Below are 25,759 nucleotides of genomic sequence, written 5' to 3'. Positions count from 1 at the left end.
AGAGAGAGAGAGAAAGAGAGAGAGAGAGAGAGAGACAGAGAGACAGACAGACAGACAGAGACAGCGAGACAGAGACAACGACTGAGTGTGTTAACAAGGTATTCTTCACTATAGGCAATACGTGCCTCATGCTGGTAGCAGCGATTGTTTGTAAGTGATGAGAGTATGAGGGGGTGAGCCGAGACTCTGCTCGTCATGAATGACGTGAAATCTTGAGAGTGTTGAGACATTATAGGGTGACGTAAATCGAGAAGTATAGCTTGATTGACCACTTATGAAATAAATCACCAGTATTTTTTATGCATTTAGTTCCTATTTTTATGGTACTTTTGATGGCTAAAAGGACGAATGATTGTTGGAGTTTTCTCGCTTAGCTTAATAAATTATGCTTATATAATATAAACTTGTCTTTCATGTGCCGCATAACTAGATAAAGCCGCATAGTTAATTAAATTAAAATCGAGCGCAATTAAGTAAGGAGTTTTCAAAATTTTGCATCAAAATTAAATTACTTACATTATCTCAATGAAATTTAAATAAACTATTAAATAAATTCAATGAAATTAATAATACGTCTTCGTAAAGATTTTATTTTTTATTTTGAAGCTATTGATTTTAATAATAAGAGCGATGCTACTGAAGTGAAGATTCAAAGTTTATAATCTAAGAAACTATGGTTATAGAATTTAAATTATAATTCTTCGGTGCTTGTCGATAAAATTTTTATTAAAGTACTTATTTATATATCTGAAAAATAAAATTCTATACGCTTTATTCCATTTTATGTTTTGTTCATTTCATGCAACGGAATTGAATTTGCGAGTATTGGTACTTTTCCAAAAATGAATCTAATGCATCTAGATAATCAGAGAATTGGCAGGCATGAGATTTAGGTAGATGAATGATCACTTGATAGATAGCTTTTGCGTGATACTTAGGAAACCTGTTTATATGATAAATTGTACTTGAAATGGTGAGTGCTGAACAAGAGATCTATAAAAACAATTTTACCAGTCGCCTGTGTGAAAAAAAGTCGCGTTAAAAATTAATGATTCTACTTTCATTTATAATGGAAAGAATATGTGGATCATGATTTTCTTTTAATATTTGTTTGTGAAAAAGGAAATCAACGAATATCGATAGTATACAATTTCATCATGTCGTTAATATAAAATTTATAAAAATTTTATTTTCGTACGCGTTATTTTAAAAATTCAGCATTTCATATGATCAAAGATATGAAATTAATATTTAATTGTTTCACTAAATTTGGGGAAAAATACTATATTGTAATAATATGTAAAGGAAAACAATTTCATCGATAAATTGAAACAAGAACAAATTGTGTTTTATTTGTTTTTCATTATATTAATATTCTTTCAGATACGTAATGGTTGTTATTCAATAAACAGATAAAATAATTTAACAACGTTGATTGTCACTGAATTCAGAGAGAGAGAGAGAGAGAGAGAGAGAGAGAGCGATAGAATAGAATTGACGAGATAGTATAAGATGGAGAGGGAAGGAAATGCACCGCTGCATTCGAGCTCGTTGAATGAACAAAGTTCTTCCTTTTGTCATTACTTAACGGTTTGCAATAATTAAGCACCGCATTCTATTTTGCTCTCTCTCTCTCTCTCTCTCTCTTAAATACACGCCAAAGGATGTCTTTGTTCTTATTCTCGCTCAGAACGATCCCAGAAGTTGTCCTTCCAATAAGCATTAGATACTACTATGCTATGCACTATTGCCCCATATAGAATTGTCCTGAAACTACAATATTAATTATAATGCAAGTCCGTATTACTATAAATAAAGCCGCTATTTGTGGGAAATGGCTCGGCGGCAATGACGAGAAAGAAAAAGAGTTGGACAAAGAGGGAAGCGACCTACGACCAGTCTCAGTCGATTTGAAAGTTAAAAGTGTCTGTGAGAAAATTGACTTGTAATGCTAAATGCTAAATGAATTATCTTCTGTTTCTATCATATGAGGTATTTTAACGAAATGAGTTTATTTGACGAAGAGAACTAGAGGTGAATCACTTGACATCCGTTCATATAATATGCTTACTTTTTTATTATGTTATTTCAATCTACTTTCGATTAATATATACATTTTTTTCTATTTTATATTCTTTGTGCACAATCAAAACGAAGATTAAAATCTTATTCGGAAAAAAAGATTGGTGCCTAAAGTTCTATTAAATGATCCTTTTATTATTGATATAAATCTTAATAAGTATGACGTCATTTGAATGTTACAACTGTTTAAATATACACTATACTACATCGGAACAGATATTTAAAAAAACTTAAGAATATAAATATATCAAAATATTTTGCATAAATTTAAAAAAATATTAAAAAATTTAATTTATAAAATAATTGATTATAGGCTATAAAATATTCAAGAAGAGTTACTTTGTTCAAATTTAACATCAATTAATTATAATTAATTTATGATAATAATCCAATGATTTAATTTTAATACATTTTTTTTATTTTGTAATGATATCATTACTAATGTTTATCATATTACATAATTGTGATGGAAAGCAAAGTGATTTCTCAAACATTTTTCTAAATAATACCAATAAATATTTTATTATAATAATAAAAAAAAATTACGAAACAAATTTACTAATTTTAATACAATAATAAATAAACAAATTATAATGGGGAAAATAGAGAAAAATAAATAAACTAATAATTTACTATTCATTCATAATAATAATTGTATAAAAAAATTTTGAGCACCTACAAATTCATCATGTCACACATGTTTATCTATAAACAAAATAATCATTACACAAAAAATTAGAGGTAATTTATTATCACTTAGCTAAAAAAAGAATTTTTATGTACACGCAACTACTATCCGTGTGCGTGTAGGTAGATGAATACATACACATCATATAACATGTAAATTTATTTAGATTATTTAAAAAAAAAGAACAAAATAAGATTGATAAATGCATAAACTTTAATTTATAATTGCATAAGTCACGTAACCTTCACTTACATACCATTTAACAACTTTCTAATTCATCCTTTTCTTATATTCCATTTTACATAGTTTAATAAATTATGTTAAGTAATATAAAAAAATACAGAAACAAAATTCTCAACAATTTTATTAATATATACCTTCATGTAATATAACTTTTTAACAAATAATTAATTAATTTTAAAAGTTAGAGCATTGACTATTTTATACAAATTTATATCTAAGTAAGATTTGACGTTTTTATACATATATTTATACATATAATATTTTATACTTATTTATTTTTTTCATTTTACTATTTTATGAAGTTTTCGCACCGTAATGTTACAAAGAAAGAAATATTTGAACGTAAATATAGATTTTATGAAAATCGTTTCCTTTATATTCAAATTATAAATTTTCATTATAAATTCATAATAGATTAAAGCTTTACTTTGCCGATAAATTTATTATATAGAATAGTAAATATATATTAAAAATAACTGTATTTTAACAAATGTTATGTAAGGAATTTCAATTTAATTATTATTGTAAGCAAAATATATGAATTTAATAATTTAAGAACATTCTATTAAATATTGAACTATTGAAATATTTTAACCCATATTAAATTTACCGATTAAAATATTTAACCTAACTTACATGAGAGCTGCTGTCATCCTTATCAAAATCTAAAGTTACTCTTAGTACTTTGAAAGCTCATAGCTATACAATTCCTGATTATAGTTTCCGTCATCGGCAATTGAAAAATATTGTAGTAATTATTAACAATGGGGAAACATAATCTACACTAAATTATATATGGAAATATTTTAACTAATTCTAATCTCTAGTACACGCAGACGAGTGAATAGAGAAATTAAAAAAAATATCTTATTCTAATTTAAAAATGATGAAAAGTACATAAACGATATACAAAGTATTTAAATTTATTTTTCAATTATTAATATTTAGGTTTTTAATTGAAATTGATATAAAGTTTTTAAAAATATATATCCGTATGTGTGTATGTATATAGTGTGAAATACACGCGCAGATAACAGAATGAAAACAAAGGGAATGGAAACATAATGCTACTTTATAATTGAAGATTAGCTCAATTATTTCGTCTAAAATAAAATCAAGTTTTATAATTATACCTTCGATGATTAAAAATACCGATTATTTTTAAATTAAAATATAAAATGGCGTCCCTGAATAAACGATGAAAGTACTTAGGCGGTTAAATCCGCCTTTACCGTGTGAATGAAAAAAGCTTACGATCGAAAGCACAAGATACCCGTACTCGAGTATCGGACAAGCCTTAGACTATCACGACTTTCCATCCAGCAATGAACTTCGACTCTCTTCGCAGAAAATTTCTTATCCATTTTCATCCAGCCTCAATGATTGACACGAGCGGCAAATCATCCGTAAACCGAACTCCATTCGAAACTTCTCTCGTCCGGAAAAGCCCGTATGTTTCTTTACTTACTCCTTCTCTAACCCGTGCGCTATCCTTTGTAGTTTTGCAATACGGCTGTGGAAGATTACTTCACCATGCACGTAAATAACCTGTATAAGCCCTGTGAGTTGAGCATCTCAAGTGAGATCGAAGAGCCTTGGTTTAGTCTCAGGATTTCCACCGATTTCGAGACTTCACAATCACAAGCGGGGTGTTCTTAGCACAAACGTACCTATGACTTGGCAGTCGGAACAAAGGCAAAACAATAATGCACCGCATAAAATAGAATAAGCAAATAACTCGAAAGACTTTTCTTTAGAGAGACGAAAACTTTTATCGTGAAATTGTCTCGGCTGAGCCACATCTCATTTCCTTCATACATATTTTACGTATTTTTTTATTTATAAAATTATCGTAATCTTTCATCAATTAATCACTTGCTTTCTGTCGAATAGAAATTAGAAAAACATTACTAACTCAGAAATATACATGTAGGTGTATGTAAATTATTTTTCAGAAAATTTTCTATATAATAGTGTACTACTTTCATTAGGTTCACACTAAAATTATAAAAATAGTAATCTTTGACATTATATATTTCAATTATAACATAATAGTAGTACTATTAGTGACTTAGATTTAGGTAGATTCTTTAGAAATTTTTTTATAATTATTTTGGTAGTATGTTTTATAGTATAATAGAATAATATATTGGATTACTGTTTAAAAAAATAAGGTATATTATTGCTTATATTTTATTTATATTTCTATTATATGGTTAGAATTATCATAATATTGTTTATATATTCCACTATTATTATTGTAAAATATTATCTTTTAGTAGTAATAATAATCGAAGGACTGGAAAGTTGGTGAAAATTTTTAATTACAGTACATATAAACTCTGTTAGTGTGCTATTGGAGCTTTTTAATATGACTCCGTTGTTACTTGTTATTAATTTTTAAATATGCAATCAGAAATATATTAAGATAGTTATAGTATATTTTGTCATTAATGCATGAAAAATGTTTAACAAAAGATAGTTTACTTATAATATCTTATTATATTATCAATATTTTATTCATATAAGATTAATTGATGTCTAAACGTTTTTGTGACAAAAATTTAATTTCTAAATATATACTCTCAATAGAATGGTTATGATAGCTCGTTTAATTTATAGAAAATTTGTTACATTAGACATAAAATAAATGAATATGAATTGATTCATTAATGTAATTAATATATTGTATTTGAAGAATTTGTAAATATAATTTATAATATCAAACGTAATGCTCAAATAGTTAAGAAAAAGTAATATTGGCGTAAATATTCATTAATTAATATCTATTTCGTATGGCACAATAATGAATATTAAAGGTAAAAGTAAAATTGATTTAATATTGAATGTAATATCTAGAACATTTAGTTTATTAAAAAGTTATGAATATAGTTTAATGTTTATTAAATTAAAATATAAAAGAAAACATTATTTAACAAAACATAAAAATTAAAAATAAAAAAAAATAGTCTTCGATAATGCAAAAAAAACTAGTTTGATTTAATTGAATTATATAACATATTAATTAGGAATAAAAAAAATTTTTTAAATATTGAAATTATATACTCTGAACGTAATAGAATAAATAAGAGCTTATGTAAATAATTTGTATATGACAGACAATATAGAGACGGGGGGGGGGGGGGTAACTATATACAATGGGCTTTGAGTATATCCTAACTATTTAATAATAAGTCACAAAATATATGCGTAAAAAATAATTTTACAAATTGATTACTAAAGAAACAAAATGTGTGGATGATTAAATTCGTTTATTAAATAAGGAAACTAATAAATCAATAATCCAGTCTCATTCAAGTAAACTTGTGAAAAATTAACAAGCAAAATCTCAATGCTTAAATGTTAAATGAGATAAACGTTTATAAAAAGCTTATGCAAATTTGAAGTATGAATTTGAATAAAGACAAATAATTAAAATAACAGATTACGAGGTGCGATGAATGAGATGAAATAATAGTTAAGAGTTAAGACAAACATTAGCCAAGGAAATATTAGCATTACAGTAGTAGTAATTATTTTTAAAAATATAAATAACAAAAATAAACTTTGTTATTCTACGTAATTAAGAATATTTAAAAGACTCTCATTTTAGAATTTTTATTATATAAAAATTTATTATATAAAATAATTACAAATAAATAAAAAATATAATTTAAATTAAAAAATAAAACTGAAAATAGAAAATAAAAATGGTGGTATATAATATAGATATATAAGTAGGATATAAATAAATTTATAGTAAGTAAAAATTTGACAAAATATAAATACGGATTGTGATTATTTATTATGAAACTACGTAATTTTCTTAATAAACAAAACAGAGAAAATATCTTCCTAATAAAATAAGTCTTTAATAATGTTCTGCTTATGAATAAGAAAATAATTAAATCACTGTGTTTTTAATAATTTTGTATTTGTTTTAAAAAGCGAGTATTATGACGCAGATGATTATAGTTAAGTAGCAATATTTATTGAGGGAATGAAATTTATATATTGTTTGATATATTATAATAATGAATAAATGAGGCTAAGTAAATTTAAATATTAAGCTTCTAGCTTATCTCACTATAATTGAAGTATATTGTTTATATTTTCACTAGGTACATTACTATTGAACAATAACATTGGATTAGTTTAAAAATTGGTTGATCATAATTTCTATTAAGGTGTTAGTACATCTTTGTCAACTCTGCGAGTGCATTTACCGATTAGATACATAAAGCATCTGTACACCATATGATATTATAGTACTCGTTATTCTCATAAAAAAAATGTGTAGTTTCTCGCCGAAAGTTTCTCTATAAGAACAGTCATATTATATATAAACTATTATGTTTTATCCGAAATGATGCTATTATTTCGATATAGAGTTGTAAATTATATTTTTAAATTAGTGCCCTTTAACTCTATCGGAATTTATGATTTTTATGATTATTTTTATGGATTCTAGTGTGTAATTATCAATTCATTTGCTTTTATGCAGAACACGTATTACTAGAGGATGGAGCCGATGATATCACCAGCGGTCGAAGCATATTTCGAAGTTGCTTTCTCCTATGCTAAACCTTTTGGAAATCATCGTTTCCCGCACGTGTTCGATTGCGCCGATTGGTAGGAAAATCGTATTTTCAAATCGCGTTCCTGTAGATGTTTACCACATATCACTAAACGCTACGATTATTATTTTGTTTAATGGTTTATTTAGGCTTTATAATAGTCCATCTTTATGAATGTTGAAATTTAATTAAATTAAAATTCAAATTTAATAAAATGCACTTATTGTCGTATTTTATCTTTGAAAATTATGACACTTTCATAGAATAATGTGTATTGCATGAAAATTACATTATCCAATGTGAAAGACTATAAGTATATGCTTAATTATACCAGCTTTCATTTATTTACGTGAAAAATTAATTCAACTATGTAAAATTAATTTGCTTAATATTTTGTATTAAATATAAATATCAAATACATCAATTGTAATTCAACGAATAATTGTTTTAGTTCAAAGTATGTTTTTATTATTAAAAAAATTCATTAATAGCGGTTTTATTAATACATTAATTTGAACAGATTATTTAGAATTTTTTATTGTAATAGTATATATTATCTATACAAACAGATTTCATATATTTTTATAAAAATCTTATAAAAAGCTTATAACATATATCATTCTAATATTATAAAAATTCAATAATTCTATTTTATTTTTAAATTGAGTATATGATTAAATTCTGAAAATGTCATGTTATTTATGTTATATAAAAATTAGCATTACATAATATACATTAATTAAATTTAAACATGGATTAATTAAATTAATTAAAAGGTTAAATAATACAAAAATAGAACAAAGTATAGTAAATAAGAAGAATCCAATAAAATTTCATTATCTATTTCATTTCTATAATTTCGACGTCGAAGTTTTGAAGTCCGTGAAAATATGAAGAGTAATTCTAATACTCAATATAATTATCATTACACATTAGCATACTAAACAGTTTAATTTAATAATAATATATATATATACATTACGTCATTATTGCAATGTAGACGAAACTATGAGTTCTTACTTGCATAAACCTCAAAGCAAAATACGTTATAGCACCATGACTTTAACACGGTCGTCATTATATAATTGATAATGGTAATTAATTTATTAAAGATATTTTCATGTAACATCGTATTTGAATGCAAATACAAAAAAATTATATCATAGGAATGTTCGTAAATTTTGATAAATTTCAATATAATTCAATAAATTATTTCATAATGAAAGAGAGAAATTATATAAATATTAAAAAATAACTAATTCATCAATTATTACTTTTTCCAAAATTTACATTTAAGACGAATGAAAAAAAATAATTATTGAAATTTAAATTTCCGATTTATTTTCGCAAAATTTTATCATTATGAAATAAATTACATTATTAATTATATATATGTATGATAATATTTATTTATACATACCAGTCAATATTTCAATATTATTTATAACATGATTTATTCAAGATTTAGAATATAATGTTTTTATGTTAATGCATATATTCAGGTATTGTGATACGAAGAATAATGTACTACAGGTGAATTATATAAATTTAGACCATTTTAATAATTTGTATATTTTAATATACTTAAATTTTAAATAGAAAAAATAATTCGTTATTTTTAAGATTCTAACTGGATCTAGGAATTTTAATCTTTTGTAATATGCTAAAACCAACGAATTCGGAAAAGATTTAAAGTAAGTATGGTACAATTTGTAAATAAATTCTCAAATACTGCATGATTCGTCTGTTGCGCGCATGCGCGCGAGTGTACGTGCTTGTGTAGGTGTATACTGCACAATAGAAGTAAATGTAAATAAAAAGTATGATATTGCTAATAAAAGGCAAAATAAAAATAAAATAAATAAAATTTTTCATTTTTTCGAGTATAATATATCTATATTTGTAAGATATGCATTCAGAAAAAAACAAAAAATCACTACAATAATGTTAATTCGTAAGGATAGGTATTGTATATAATAAAAAACTGTTACTGCTGTTTTTTATTTACAATTCTTTTTACGATTCAATTCTCCTATAAATTTCATAAATAGAAAAATCCAAAAGAAGGAATTTATATACGTAATATCTGAAATTTGATTAACTATTTCGTAAGTATTGTGTAATTTAAATGTATTTTAAACCTTGTTTCATGAAAGAATGAAACATTTAGAATACTACGTGCTTTTAAAATTGCATTTTATAAGTCATAATACATATAAATTATTTGTAATTTATTTATTTCATTAGTGCATTTATGAAAGTATCTAAAATTTTTAGGGTTCCAATGATATAAAATATATAATCACCACAGTTTCCTTATAAAATATTTAGCGCAATATATTTATAATTGATATTAACATCAACAACAGCCATATATACTTTTTTTTATCTTTTTAAATAAAAGGTAAAATATAAAAGTATAAAAATAATAAATAAAAGGACAAATACGTAATTAATTTATAGAACTTTTAAATTTTGGTAAACTCTATTTTAGTGTGCATAATGTATAAAAATAATATTTTTTTTCATTTAATATATTCATTTAATATATTACTTACTTATTGATTAATATTTTAATTAATTATATTTATATAATTATAATGGAATTTAAAATATGACATTTGATCGAGGATGACAGTAATTAAGGAAATTATTTTAGATAATCATTTTATAAAAAAAAATTTGATATATTATCAAATACATTTTGTTTTCACATAATATGTTTATCAGGATGTATCAAAAGAGATGTAAAGTGAGTGTTTGTAGATAGTAAACATGGCATGTCCATGGGTTTGGAGAACAGCAAATATTATCTCAGCTTGTATAAAGGATCTGAAACAAATAAGAATATTATAAAATAACATTTAATGAAGTTAATTTATCATTCTTGTATTATATACAGAATTTCTGGATTGAAGCAATCTTATTATGTTAAGACCATAGAAATTAGAATTATATAATAAAGTTCAAAGATCAAAGAGAGATTAATAGATTATAATAATTTTTTATTCAATTTTAGTATTATTCTTGTCTCTCCTTTTGTTATATTTTCTACTAAATTTTTAAATAAATCAATATACAATTATTAAATGATTCTATGGGGTTTCAATTTTATTTAATACTCAACAAATATTATTATTATGATATTATCATTTATTGTATTTAAGTGTTGATTGAAATAATAGGTAAGAGTAAAAAATTGTTGTTATCTATATTCTAATTCGTCTTATACATATTTATATTTATCATATTGTGACTTACGTAATAACATTGTATTATCACAAATATAATACGATTGCTCAAAGTAAGATCCAATTTAATATTTAATAATAATAATTAAAATATTACGACTTTAATACATATATTTGGTAGTACGGATTTATTGAAAGAAAATAGAATACATAAATATATAAGTTTATATGATACGAAAGATAAACGTAGTTGAGATTAAATATTCATCTTTGAAAAATAAATCAATATTTTATTATTATTTTGTAGTAAACATAAAAAATAAATAGAATTGTTTTGAACGATTCAAAGTTAAAATAAAAATTCATTTTATAACGACAACTATTTATTTGTATTCTTATTTAAATATCAAAGGAAATTTTAATTATTGATTTAAGAAAAGAAAATAAGAATCGGAGAATTCGAGAAATGGAGAAAAAAAGGATCGAGAAAATTAATAAATAATTTTATATTCCTTCATTTTATTTGAAATTTGATATTATCAAATATATTGCAAGCTTGTAATTGTTTTACTTGATATATCAAATTTTAAATTAATTAGAATTTAAAAAGAATAGAGATATTCTGCTCTATTAAATATATTCTTTACTCCTCAAAGAAATTGCTTCTCATTGGAAAAATTGCACGAAGAAAGTCAACAGTACAATAGAAAATTCTTATACAAGATAGTGTGCAGTAATTTGTTATTATAATTGGGTATGCTTATAATCGTAATTAATTTGATAATTCGTTGACTTTTTCCCCCGATAAGTTATAGCTACTAATTAGAATAATTAAAATTTTATATTGTTATGCGTATGTAAAAATAAGCTTAAATTTTATAAAACTATCATCTTTTACTTTGTAAAGTAATAAGCAAAAATATAAAAGTTTAAATGAAGAAACTGAAATTTGTTTAAAGAGAATTTCAATTTAAAATATCCTGTCCTCCTCTACCCATGCAAATAGAAAATAATTTTAATATTAATCATAAAAGTAGAATAAAATGTAAAGAAGTGTACGATATACACAATTTTCCAAATAAGTGGATAAAAATTGACTACAAACAAACATAATTTCGAAATGTAAAAGTGCACACGAAGATAGAAAAATAAAAAATTAAAAATTATAGCATTTATTTCAATTAAGAATTTTGAAAGAAAAGAAAGTTTTATGTATACGTAAACTATAAAACTAATTTGAAAAATAATTGAGAGACGCTTCTTAATATTAAAGACAATATTAAAAATTAAGGGATAAAAAAATTAATAGGAATACAATAAACGCAATATTAGGATAAGTGAAATAAATTTAATAAACTACAGATATATTTAAATTCATAGATAGTTCGTTTTAAAATTTGATTAATACTTTACAATTACATTTTATGCTTCGTTGATCGGCCTGTATTAAATTGATTTGTTGTTAATACTTGTCATTAATTATTATGAGCTTTAATCGCCGTGAGGTTATGCCTTAGACTGGTACATATGCACGCACGCACGCGTATTTAGGCACACACACGCACACGCAAATGCACACAAAATCGCGCGCACGCGCACACACAGAAACTCACGTACGCACGCGCACACACAGAAACGCAGAGAGACACAAAATAATATCTACTATCATAGCTTAATAAACAATTTTTCTTGTAAAGGTTAAGTGTTTGCTTAGAAGCTGCAATCAGTCAGCGTTAGATATACAATTGATATGAATATTGCAATTTTCAAGAGAATTTATTACTCATGGGTTTTAGCGGTACTATGTCTACGAGTAATTCGACTTTTTTACATTACTTAGTTGTCAGATGAAGAAGGAATAATCAATTCACTCGAGCGTTGGCTTCATCTATAAAATAACTAGCAAATCAGAATGAATAGATTGCGAGTAACTAAACAACAGTTAGTGCAACAGTTCCCTTGGCGTTACAAATCAAGGTTTCTCCATCTGCTTTATATGTGTATTAATCTCTTAATTATACAAACTGAATAGATACGGCGGAGTATCGAAAAACCACACACGTCAAGTTATTCGAGACTCGTAACATCATTAGAATTCAATTCGATGTAAATGGTTAGTTTGTAAATAAAAAAGGGGGAAAAACAAGAAATACTTGAACTACTTCTGTAATAAAAGTTTTTTTTCTCATATTAATCCCAGTTTAACAGTGCCTCTCAAATATATCGAATATAAATATTATAAACATGATAAATCGAAATTCTATAAAAATTATGTCTTGACATACTAAGTTAATGAAAATTTCATACTGGTAAGAGCTCCACACTTTTGACTTTTTTTTTAATTACCTAACATAAATTTAACCAATGCATTCAATATACACGGACGTTCATTGATTTATTCGTATATTTCCCCCCCCCCCTCCGTCGCCCCGAAATTGATGTTCATGAATTTACAATTGAAGTTGAATTTTCATAGTGGCGAAAAAGCCTTACTGACAGAAAAGACCAATCCCAATCAATGCGGAGAGAAGTCCGGAGCGTGAAAAACTATTGTCCGAGTACAATCGAGCTTTCTACTAATAATCTCTGTTGTACGGAGAGCTCCACTCTCGCCTCGCCTGGGAGGCTTTTGACTATTATCGGGCCTCTTATTGGGCCACCCATTGTAACACGTCAAATCGCCCTTAGCAGCGATATAATCTTCTACGCAATAGTGCTTTTGCACGTCCCGTTCCACGGTTCGTACGTCCTTTGACGGCATCCAGGGAAAGCCTGTGACAAAGTACGCCAAAGGACTATTAATGGCGAGCCAGGGATGATAAATGAAATTGCGAAATATATAAATAATGTGAACCAATTAATCGTCCGCTTGGCGATTGAACCGACGCGTTTATAAAGGCTGTCGTCGTAAGTCTAGTTAATTCGATTCATTACTATAGTACGGAGATTTGGAGTTTTAATCGTACGCGCTTTATTTGATGGACGATTCAATTTTTTAACTATTGCTCTAAAAACTTCTTACCTGCTTACTTAGCTTTCAGCCCCTCGAATTGGTTAACATTCCCTTACATAATGCCATTATGTATTGGACTTTGAAATAAATAATGCATTATTTGAAAGACGTTTTACACTACTAAAGTTGGCCAGTTTTAAACTTTGGTAGAAATAAAGTGATGTTAAATTGGTGTGCTTGAAGAAAAAAATAATAAATTATATAGTTGATTGTTTAGAAGCAGCATCCCAGGAAATGAGAAAATGTTGCATGATATGATACAAATTTATAAAAGTAGTTTAATTATTAATTGCCCTTCTTAATATACTATTGTACAAGTTGCTTTGATACTTCACGATGAATTGATTTTTTTTTTCTTGCACGATCAATCATGATTTCGCGAGTCACTGTGACCTGCAATGTAACCATTGGAATCCCAAATCTTCGTACGCGAAGCCACAAGGGATACTGCAATCTGTTATGTACGAGGGGTAACAGTCGATAATATTATTATTATTAAGAGGGTTATTTCGGACTCGCACGTCATTCAACGTATTAAATGTATTGGGTGTTCGAGAAGGAATATGGGATTGAGAATTATCACTTTGAAATTAAGATAATTATGGTTTATTCAATTATCCTCGGTAATATTATTCCCTTTTACCGGTCGCACAAATCCTCACGTATACATTTCGGCAGATTCCCAATATACTGCGTATATTCAATAAGCACATCATCATTCGTGACACAAATACATAAATACAGATTATATTTTCATAATTTTCACAATTCGGATAAAAAAATATTTTATTAAAGTTTCATTTATGTATACATTAACGTCGAGTCTTTATACTTTTATATTTAGAGGAATACGTGTTTTTATTGTACTATTATTGGTGGTGAAAATATTATTTCGTTTTTTTTCTCGATATTCTTTATATTTTTACTTAATACATTCGGCGTTGATTATGTCGTTTAATGGCTATTTCTTCTATTAAAAGTGAAAATTGTAATTTAGAATTATAATTGGAAATATATATTTAGAGATTTAATATTATTAAAATATTAAATTTTATGAAATAATTTGAATGGCAATTTTAAATAAAATTATATTAATTACAATGAATTGATAACAATAATAAATAAAATAATGATTTTTCCTAAAATGACGAGAAGCGACAATGGGTAGAAATTATTTTTTTAAATCTTCGATGAAAAACTTAATATGCAAGTGAGAAATAAATCTTATATAAAACAAATATTTTATTGTCAAGAAATTATTGCGACTAGAATATAAATAATACGATGGATTCTCAACTGATTTAACAATAGCTGATTTACATAAGCATATGTAATATTATGAAATTTTATGAATTAAAACAGTTAGTTGTACATATGAGAATGCAATTTCAAAATTAAAGGATAAGTATAAATAATTGAGGATAATTTTTGTAATGTGTAGCGAAAGTATAAGGATTTTTTTTTAATCTATAAAAAAGCACTTTGGGATTTTTGTTGCTCTCATAATAGTAATGTTGTATTGATATTTTTCTTTAGTTTCATATTTACGAATAATCTTATGAAGTGAAAGTATTCTTAATCTCCAAAATATATTATAATCAAGAAAGTTGAGAGTACATTTATACAACAAATCAGTATGTTGAATCACAAAAAGTTGAATCCGCAAGAAGTTATAATTATCCGTAGTTGCAATAATTTGATCAAAGCAAGCGGTGGAAACTGTTGGATATACCACTCGATTTTCTTTCCTCTCCCCCCAACCGCTCACTTGCTCTCGCTCTCTCTCTCTCTCTCTCTCTCTCTCTCTCTCTCTCTCTCTCTCTCTCTCTCTCTGACTCTCTGACTCTGACTCTTTTTCTATCTCACTCGATCTTTCTTTCTCTCTTATGTTGGTAAAGTGAAAACTTAATGGTCGCTAGAGGAAAACCGTGTTACCTGGGCACTGCTTCCACTATTCCGTCGTATATTTAAGGCGTTTAAAGCATTTCGAACCGTGAAAATAGCCTGATTTGCATACATACAGCTTTAGGAATTCATGAAAAATTCATGGAGTAAGTGGTGCTATACCGAGAATTATACATCCGACTTCCACCTCCCTTTCATCCCACAACGCTGTTCCTCTACTTTTTTTTACTATCAATTCCTTATTACTGATTCTGCCTTGTGCACCATCCATCTCCATACATCTCCATCCATAAATGCATATTTGTGTAGATGTGTCATACATGCTCCGAGCTGATGTTTAAAATTCGCACATATGTGGATTACTACTCTCCATACCACGATCGAATGGTATTTTTTCTTATTCCTTAGGAGGATGAGCGGTATCAGACGAGACGAAAAACAACATACAACAGTACGACAATGGTATGGCTACTAGTCAAGACTCGTACTATCCAATGATACAACAGCGTCGGATTATAAAAGAATTCATTTTCCGCTTGTTTTAGAATTACGTCGGCTCGATGCTTATGTTGGTATACCAATCGCGAGTATACCGGCCCCTATCGTTCGCCCGCTTTCCAACAATTCTTTTCCCTTGCATATTATTATCTAACAATAAGCTTATTATGCCGAGAGTGTCGGAGTGAGTTGCAACTGCTGTGGCTGCGCCATAATTGCCCTCCTCGACTTCGAATTTTCATTCCATTAGCGCAACTTTATTAGACACTTCAAGCCCAGCGCGTCAAGGCAAATTGTACGAGCGAGAATATATGGAGCCAGCGAAGTCGGTGAATGATGATAATGCAGAGAGAAGGCAGGAAAAGCCTAACGATGATTGGCCTAATAATTGTGATCAAGCCCTAGAGAAATGACAGGCGCGGTCTTCCGTGATCTCAGGTTCTCAAAATATGAATCTAATAGGCTTCACCGAGATGAGTCTGTAAAAAAAACAGTTGATTTAAAAAAAAATTGATCAATTCATAAGGCTATAAAGATCAGTTTTTAACGATAAAGATATTCATATTTGTCAGAATATACTGTTATAACTTGCGCATTATGTTTATTGTACTGGCAATGACGATTATTTAATTGGCCGATTAATTGAATGACGAATTAATAAGATTTCTTTTTAATACATTTTATCGCCATCGACTTCAATAAAGCATTCCAATCGCAATCTTATTCGCGTATTTTTATTTAAATATTCTTTTCATTCATTTCATCGTAAACTAATTAAAGTTAATTAACTTTTTACCATATGTAATGAGGCATTATTCTCATAATTTACTAAAAAAGTATTCATCATTCAATAATGTCGAACTCGAATTCGAAATTGTTACTTTATTCTCGTTAAAATTACCATGTTATAATCTGAAAATATTAATTTTCATAAGAATACAAAAGTGTAGAAGATATAAAAGTTTTCTGCAATCATTATACAATCGTCTGTTATGACAATATTTACCGGATATATTCTTAAATTTCTCAGAGATTATCAATAACTATATGAACGATAATAGCTCTTAGATTGATACATTATTTCCAAATGGTTTAATTACAAAATTAATACGTCCCAATAATGGTAGATTTATAACTGATAAGAAACATTGTCAAATATGTAACTATTAGATCGTACATTTAAATACTTTGCAAATCATTTGAATATAAAAAGTTGGTCATTAATTCATTAAGTAGTATATCCTTGGGAAATTATGTGTAGCATAAGTAAGATACGATATGTTCACACATTTATAACGGGAATAAAAATCTATTGAAATTCGATTCCACTACACATTTTTTATTGATCGACATTATACTTTATGGTATTGAATTTATAACCAGCAATGACAGATTTTACAGTATTTTTCATAATTGTATTAAATAAAAAAAAAGTAAATCAAATGTCAACAATTATAAAATTCATAATGGAAAAAATATCAATCTAAACAATCATAATATAAAAACGCTTATAAAATTAATTTTAATGATTGTAATTTTAAAAATTTTAATTTATTTTATTTATTTATTCCTACTTACTAATTATGTATTTTCAAACTATTCTTATTGCAATAACAATACATAAAATTGAATGTTAAAAACATATCTTAAATATATTGTAAATAATAAAACAAGTCCCCTATTTATTAATGATTGTTAAAAATAAAATTGCACCTTAATAGGAAAAATATTTCTCGAATTTCTACTGGATAAATGCTGCATCGTTACCAAATAATTATTAATAATTAAATAATTCAACTTTAAGAATCTTATTAACAATTGCCTTAGATACTGCATGTAATTACACAATTAGTTTAAATTTCTCTTACAAAGTATAACACAGAGAATAATATAATTTGACAATGAGATGTCTTTAAGTTTTTGAATTTTTCATTACTTTAATATATTGAGATAACTCTGCCTATTTTAAAATTCAATTTATTCTATGTTTTCATGGCAATCATAATTCAATGTGAATGTAAGCTTTCATTGTATTCACAAACTTTAAGATTTAACTTATTTATTATTAAGATTTAATTTATTCACTAAACGTGTTATAAGTCAAAAGAATAATCAGATAATCTCTACATTTATACCATTAACGTACAAACACGTATAAATAGAGAAAAATACCATATCTCGTATAATTATTAATTTATAGACGTAAATGCGTGTGCCTGCGAGTGTGCACGAATCAATAATGTAATATTATGTTTAAAAAATTTTAAATCAACGAATGCCTATAACCATATTTGGGCATTAATCTACAAACTTGTATAAATTCATTTGGTATATTTTGATTATACAAATTTAACCCTCATATACAAATATTGTAAAATGAAATTGAAATTGAAATTGCTCAAGTAAAATATGAATTAAATTTAACGCGAGAACCTGCGAAACTTTAGGGTAAATTTATTATTTAAATATTCTAAATTAAAATATATGATATGCAGTTAGCATATAAGATTCTTGGATAATTCAGTCGTATGATAATTCATATGTCTACAAGCGTATATTCAAAATCAGTGGTTAAATGATATTACAATTTTATTCCAAGTAAATCAGAAAATGCCGAAACTAGTAGAAGAGAAAAATATTGACCGTTAAAATTCTCTAATAGATGATAGGTATATTTTGTAAAAAAAAATAATAACAATGAAATCGCTTCGAACAAATGATAATTGCAAATGAAATATTGCATTAAAAAATACACTGCTATTCAAAGCGTACCAACGGTTTTCTAATTTGTTAACCAATTTTAGAACTGATACAGCAGAATACAGCGAATTCACATCGAAGTATATCAATGTGGATAAAGCCAGAAATGAATCCGTCGTTATGCAGTTCCTTTAGAGGCTGAAAATAGCTTAAGGAAAACTAGTCATACTTTGTATACCGGCGTATCCATATATTCATACATACCTTTATAGTTTCACAAGAGGAAAATTGAATTATACTACGAAAACAGATGAACGTGAACCTGTGCAGAAAAGCGCATAAGACAGCGTGTGTGTGTGTGTGTGTGTGTGTGTGTGTGTGTGTGCGCGCGCGCGCGCGCGCGTATGTGTGCGTGGGCCAGAGGATGGGAAGGAGTGACACTGCGACACGGCTTTTCGGGCAGCACGTGACCTGTATAAATCAATGAGCGCGACAAAGGCGTCCATCGTGTAGAACAATACGTACGCGCGCGAGCATTTCCTCGAAAGATGACGGACCGAGCATACGAATTATTATTGCATTCGCAAGAGACGAGAGAAATATTGCGTGCCCAATCGAGGAGGAATTCGGTAAATGTGCTTTCACCCTGCTGTTGTAATTTCACTGATTTGACGTAGCGTACACAAGGAAGAGAATTATGACTAAGAGGATTGCAGAGACAATCTAGGGGGTGGGGGATGGGGGTGGTACGCATACAATTATTTATGTGCTTGATTATAAGGTTGGAATGGAATAATAATTATAAGAATATTGCGAATGCTAAAGGGACAGTACATTTCTGTAATGTATAATAGGAGAATTGTCTAATTGACGTAGGGCATTTTATCCTGCAATTATACTCGAGTTATTCCACTATATTGTATTATTCGTGCAGAGTATTGAGCTTCGAATTGCCAAAATATGTTGATAATAGTTGAATGATAATAGTCGACGTTCGTTCGATTTAATGGAATAACAGCCCAAATATATAATAATAGCACTACAATCATACATTTTTATAATATTGTTCATTAAGATAGTGAGAATGTCGCTGTATTTTACTTGCACGTAATCAATAAATTATGTAAAATTGTATAATCACGTGTCTGAATAATCAATCAGCCTTTTACATGTGGCGCGCACCGTGTGCCCAAAGGCCTGTGAAATATAATAAAATGTCGATTATGGTAGAGTAAAATTTTTTTCAATCTTGTATTTGGAATTGTGTAAATCCTCAGCGCTATAAGCACTCTGAATTTTCGCAACTAATCGTCAAATTAACTGGAAACAAAATGTTCGATATTATTTATCAACGTAGTTGAAATTTGAGCAGCAGCAGCATGAGTAGAAAAATAATATCACTAGCTATTAAAGTAATGCGTGCAACATACTCATTTTAATAATTCTTTTTGGCTTTTCATTTGCTATTTGTTAGTTAGTTTGACGATTTTTTCAGGCGGAAACTCTGGCTTGTCAAGAGCTATTGGATTGTAAATAAAATATTTTGAATAGGACTAAAGACTCATTTTTAACTGAATAATCTTTTTCACTTTTTATCCAATACAAGAGCTTATATTATTTCACAAAAATTGCAGTAAAAACTCTTTCATAGCTAGTGAATTATGTAGTAAAAATCAATATAAATTATAGCTTTTAAAATATTTTCTCCACAGTTTCATAAAAATTATTAAAATTCCTAATACATTTCATTCAAAATATCGTTAAAATTAAAAATTCCACCAATAATATCATTTATATGTCCGTTGACAATCCATAGCCAATAATTTATCTTTCAAACTATTACTATTAATCGTCGATTTAAAGCTCTTAAAAAGTCGAGAGAAAAATCGAGAGACCAACCCTTAAAAGGAAGTCTTAGTGATTGTTATTAGTACTTGTACAACAGTTACATACGAGCTCGATGAATAGCCTCGCTTTCAGTATCTACCTACCAATTATTCCTGACCTTTACTAGAATTACTCACAAGAAACAGCTGCATTAGCATGATTTTCCACAATACGCGCTTCCTTGCCCCTAACCCCAAGGCTCATGGGAGTACGAGGTAACAAGTCAGAAATCTCAACGTCTTAATAATAAAGATGTTGGTTTAAGAGCTCGTTAAAACAAACAAGGTAGACAAAAAAATTCAGAGATACATATAGCTATATGTCTATAATTGTATAGATCGATATGTAGATAGATAGATAGATGAATAGAGAGTGAATTAGAGAAAAAATTCAAAAGAGCGTTACGCTAGTGGTAGAAAAAATGTTGAACGACTGTTGGAACGACTAGTGAGCCTTTCTCTGCCGTCTGTAACTTATTTCATATCCCTCCTGCTTCAATTCATGTTTTTTACTCTTCCATTGCGCATTGTTTGACATTCGCTGGGTAGGCACAAACTCATCTATGTAAGCGCTAGCACAAGTATATCTCCACTCGCTGATTCGAAATTCGTCAGTGTGCAGTAAAAAAATTATGAACGTGAAGTCGGAAATAGATATAGTTACAAGGCCCACATCCCTCCTACTCCGACACACACACGCTCTCTCTCTCTCTATCTCTCTCTCTCTCTCTCTCTCTCTCTCTCTCTCTCTCTCTCCCTATATATGTTTATAATATGTATATATAGTCGAATTCTTTCTGTAACGAATAAAGGAGCGTGGTACGTATAGACCGAGAACCGTATTCGATGGAAACTGATAATCTTTATCTTTCCTTTTATGCACGACTATAACCTAAAATTAGCAGTTGCGTTGAAAAGAGGAGTGTTTGGTTTTGAACTGTAGTGCCCGCGCGACAAAGAATAATTAACGCGCTATTCTCGACTTTACTTATAGATGTACGCGCCGAACTAAGACAGAAGATGTAGCAGCGAAACCACGGAAGCAAAGGTCGAGTCGCGATATTAGTGGAGAGAGGAAGGAATTAACGGTTGCAAATTGCATCCTTAGATACTAAGTGAGCTCGTTGTCGCTTAAAACCTCTTCCTCGAAACTATGCGCGTACGCTCAGCCCTGAGCTCCCTTCTCTCTCCTTCCTTCTCTTTCTATCATTCGGGATACCCGCTCATATACCGGTACATCATTTTCTCTACACTGACTCTCGTATGTATATTTATATATATATATAGATGCTCTGCGCATTTTCGCCTAAGCTCCCGGAGCTTAAAAGGCTGAACCCAAACGAGGAAGCTCTGCTTCTCTGTAGTCTTTCTCCTGGATCCCTCTTACTCTATCATTCTCTCTCTTTCCATCTTTCCCTCGGGCAATTTGAATTCGTTGTCTAGCTCATCGCGATTTTAACAAGGTCGATGACTGGACGAAGTTTGTTTTTAATTTCTTTTTCTATTCTCATTCTTCTCCGTTTTTTCCTATTGGTGTTCTACAATGGTAATCGCTTAGAAGCAGTTTAGAAACTAAGAAGGTATATAATTTTATCATAGAATGTTCTTTGCTTATCTTTTCAGCATACCAGATGAGATGTAATTATTTATTCAGAATTAACGAAGAAATTTATGTTCAGTGCAGATGTTAATACAAATTATAAATATTTTAAATAATTACAGGATAACGTACTTCCGTAATTTCGTAATTACTTTTATTTAAGTACCGATAAATAGATATATTTCAATCCTTCATTTACAGTGAATTCTAAATTTATTAATTAAATAATTACAATTAATCCACTAAGCGTTCGAAATTACTTTATGCTTGCATATTGTTACTAATTTCGTAACTAATTATTAATTTGTTTCTATAGCTCTGATTTAAAACAATGAAAAAAAACGTCAAGATTTAATATGATGAAGCAACAAAAGAATTAAATAAATAATCCTATATAATTTAGAAGTTATGCAAAATATGATATTAAAGAATTAAAGAAAATTGAATTATATTTACATCACTTTTTACAGAATATAAATTGATGAGATTTTCGAAAATATGTGCAAGTACAACTGTGACATTAATATAAATAAATTGTAAATTAATGCGTTATTTGAATTATCATGAATATTCAATGGGAAAAAGATAAAATAAGCATATTATTTATAGAAGATAAATATTAAACAATATAAAAAAGATATTGAATAGTAGTTTTATTTTTACTTTTGTTAATTTCCAATTGATACGTTAGATTTAAGAATCACTTTCAAGTTTTAAAATATCATTTATAATTAAGATAATATCTAAATAACTAAAAATATATTGTAAGAAATCATAAAAGTTCTGATCAATAACACCTAGTATCAGCCAGGAATTTTCTTAAAATAATATTCAGAGTTGAAATGATTGTAAAAATATGATCACGAGTAAAATAAAAAAATTGAGGATAAAAAAATAGACGGATAAAAGAACAAAGAAAATTCTCTTATTAATAAAGAGAAGATATATGTTAATAAGTGGAATATACTTTTAACTTGGAATATATTTATTGAGATTCTATATTATGTATAGTATAATTTAATCGATCTGTGGGCACATTTCCAACGATTGAAAAATATTAATTTATTGAAATATGTGTCGTTTCCCTAATAATTTGATAAATTATATTGGAACAGTAAAAAAGTTTTGAGACTTCTTTAGGGGAAGTAGCGATTTAATTAGATAACGTTTATTGGCATTTACGTATTTATTATTGTACAATACTTAATATTACCAGCGTTAATTCAAATTTGTAGAAATTAATACAAAATTAGTAGAAAAATTAGTTTATTTGCTATTTACTTTTTGGCGTAATATAATTTTTACAAGTTTTTAAGTACAACCTTTAATAACTCAAAGGGTTAAGGACTTTGTGCCTTTACAACGCTATCTTGTCGTGGGGCTAAAATAACTTCATCTCAAGTGCTTGTTATACTCTTAGTAAAAAGAAAAATAATTAAAAGTCACAATGTCTTTCGGCCGCTCGTTAAATATCTAGATCTAGATCTATGAAAAAACAATGGGAGCAGTTGTAATAAAGTACTAAAAGCATTTGAAATGAAAAGTGATTAACTTTTTGCTTCGTTAGATTAGAACACTCGCGAGCCTCTACGCATCTACATAAATATATGCATAAGCATGAACATGAAACGAGCGAACGAACGAGCGCATAGAGAAATGCATAAGAAAATTAATAAATAAATATAGGGCAAAGCGTATTTTGTTCTTGTACGAGTAACATTAGTGACCAGAGCAGTGGTACTAGTAGGAACATGACATGCATCAGGCAGTTCGTTAATGAAGCGCCCGCGGGGCCGTATATGCTCAACCATTCCCACTAAAAGTCACTCTCTCTCTCTCTCTCTCTCTCTCTGTCTGTCTCTGTCTCTCACGCTGTCTGTCTCTGTCTCTCACGCTGGCTCATCTCTCTCGCATCCTCAGCTCGATTTCTGCTCACCCCTGCACCCTTCTTCATTCGACATTTAAAGCATCCGTAGCTCTCGTCTCATCATCCCTCCCTCGCCCCGCCGCCGCCATGGCCACGCTCTTTCGCCATGTCTAGGAGCTCCAAAATAGGCGTAATCCGAGTCGGAAGTTCCTCGTAAGCTCGGGGTCTTGTTTGACGAGACCGTGGATTTTGCATCGCGCGAGCATAATACGTCGACCAGGTTATATAGTTTCACCGGAGTTGATGACGACGACTATGACGACGATGAGGTTGAAACGAGTGCCAGGAGCAGCGTTGCCGATGGCGCCCATTTCGCTTTTTATGCGTCAAAGCGCAGGCAAAACCTGGTGGCGCGCATGGCCTTGCACCTAAGACGTGGACGGGACTCGTCTGCATTAGGCGTGTGCCCGTACACACAGCCGTGGGCGGATGACCGGGCGAGTCCCGGAAGATGTATCCGCGAGATATCCGGGCACCAAGTGCGAGCCGGCATGTGTTACCGCTATGATAATAATTGATAAAAGTCGGCTGCATAAAACGCAGGATAAGGCTGGACGACTTTCTCGAGCTAGGATACGCATCGTGCACGTACGTGCGGGCGTCGTACACATCTAATGGAGATGAAGAATAAGATAGAGAGGTGGATGGATAGATGTATGGATAGATAATGTGGGAGAAAGGTGAGAGAATAGAAACTTCAAGGAGCTGAATTGTGTTACGCCCTCGAGTGGGAATGAAAAGTAGTTGCCGTTGAACCACTGGTTACTTATGTGCTACGACGCAAGCCTGGCTTTGTCTTAATTCAAAATCTTGATTTCACGTTGGGACAAAGGATGACAGTGTCGAGCGAATTTTATTGCAACGTGTATGTGTCTGTGTGTGTGTATGCGCGCGCACGCGCGTGTGTCAAGGCATTCCTCTCTGAAAACGAAAATTCCCATGGAGTTAGAAATAATTTTATCAACTTAAATTTAGCCTAAGGAGAAAATTGAAAGTCTCTCTTATAAATTTAAACTCCAACGTATTAACTTTCTTATCACTGCTTAATATTCCTCCACCTCCAACTATTTTTATATTAAAATCTAATATTTCATTTGAATTTGATAATATTGATAAGGTAGGTATAATCATATATACTCACTCGTCCTCGCTACTTAAACGAAATAATCAAGCATTCATACTTCAAATATGTCAGCTCGGTTGAGTCGAATTCTTTAAATTTCACTCAATTTTATAAATTAATTTTATACTTATAGCTATTATTTCATTTAATTGATTGATAATAATTTGCGGGATATAATATATAATTGATAATTATATGCGGGATATAATAATTTCTAAAGTTATTATATTTATACATCTGCAAATATATCCAATGTCCGAATGCATTATTTATACTTTTATAACATCTGTGATATAAAAAAAAAAGTAGCAATGCATTGAAATGTG

The sequence above is a fragment of the Ceratosolen solmsi genome, unplaced genomic scaffold (genome assembly GCF_000503995.2).
Source record: "Ceratosolen solmsi marchali unplaced genomic scaffold, CerSol_1.0 scaffold2, whole genome shotgun sequence".
NCBI lineage: Eukaryota > Metazoa > Arthropoda > Insecta > Hymenoptera > Agaonidae > Ceratosolen > Ceratosolen solmsi.
This window is presented reverse-complemented; position numbering follows the sequence as displayed.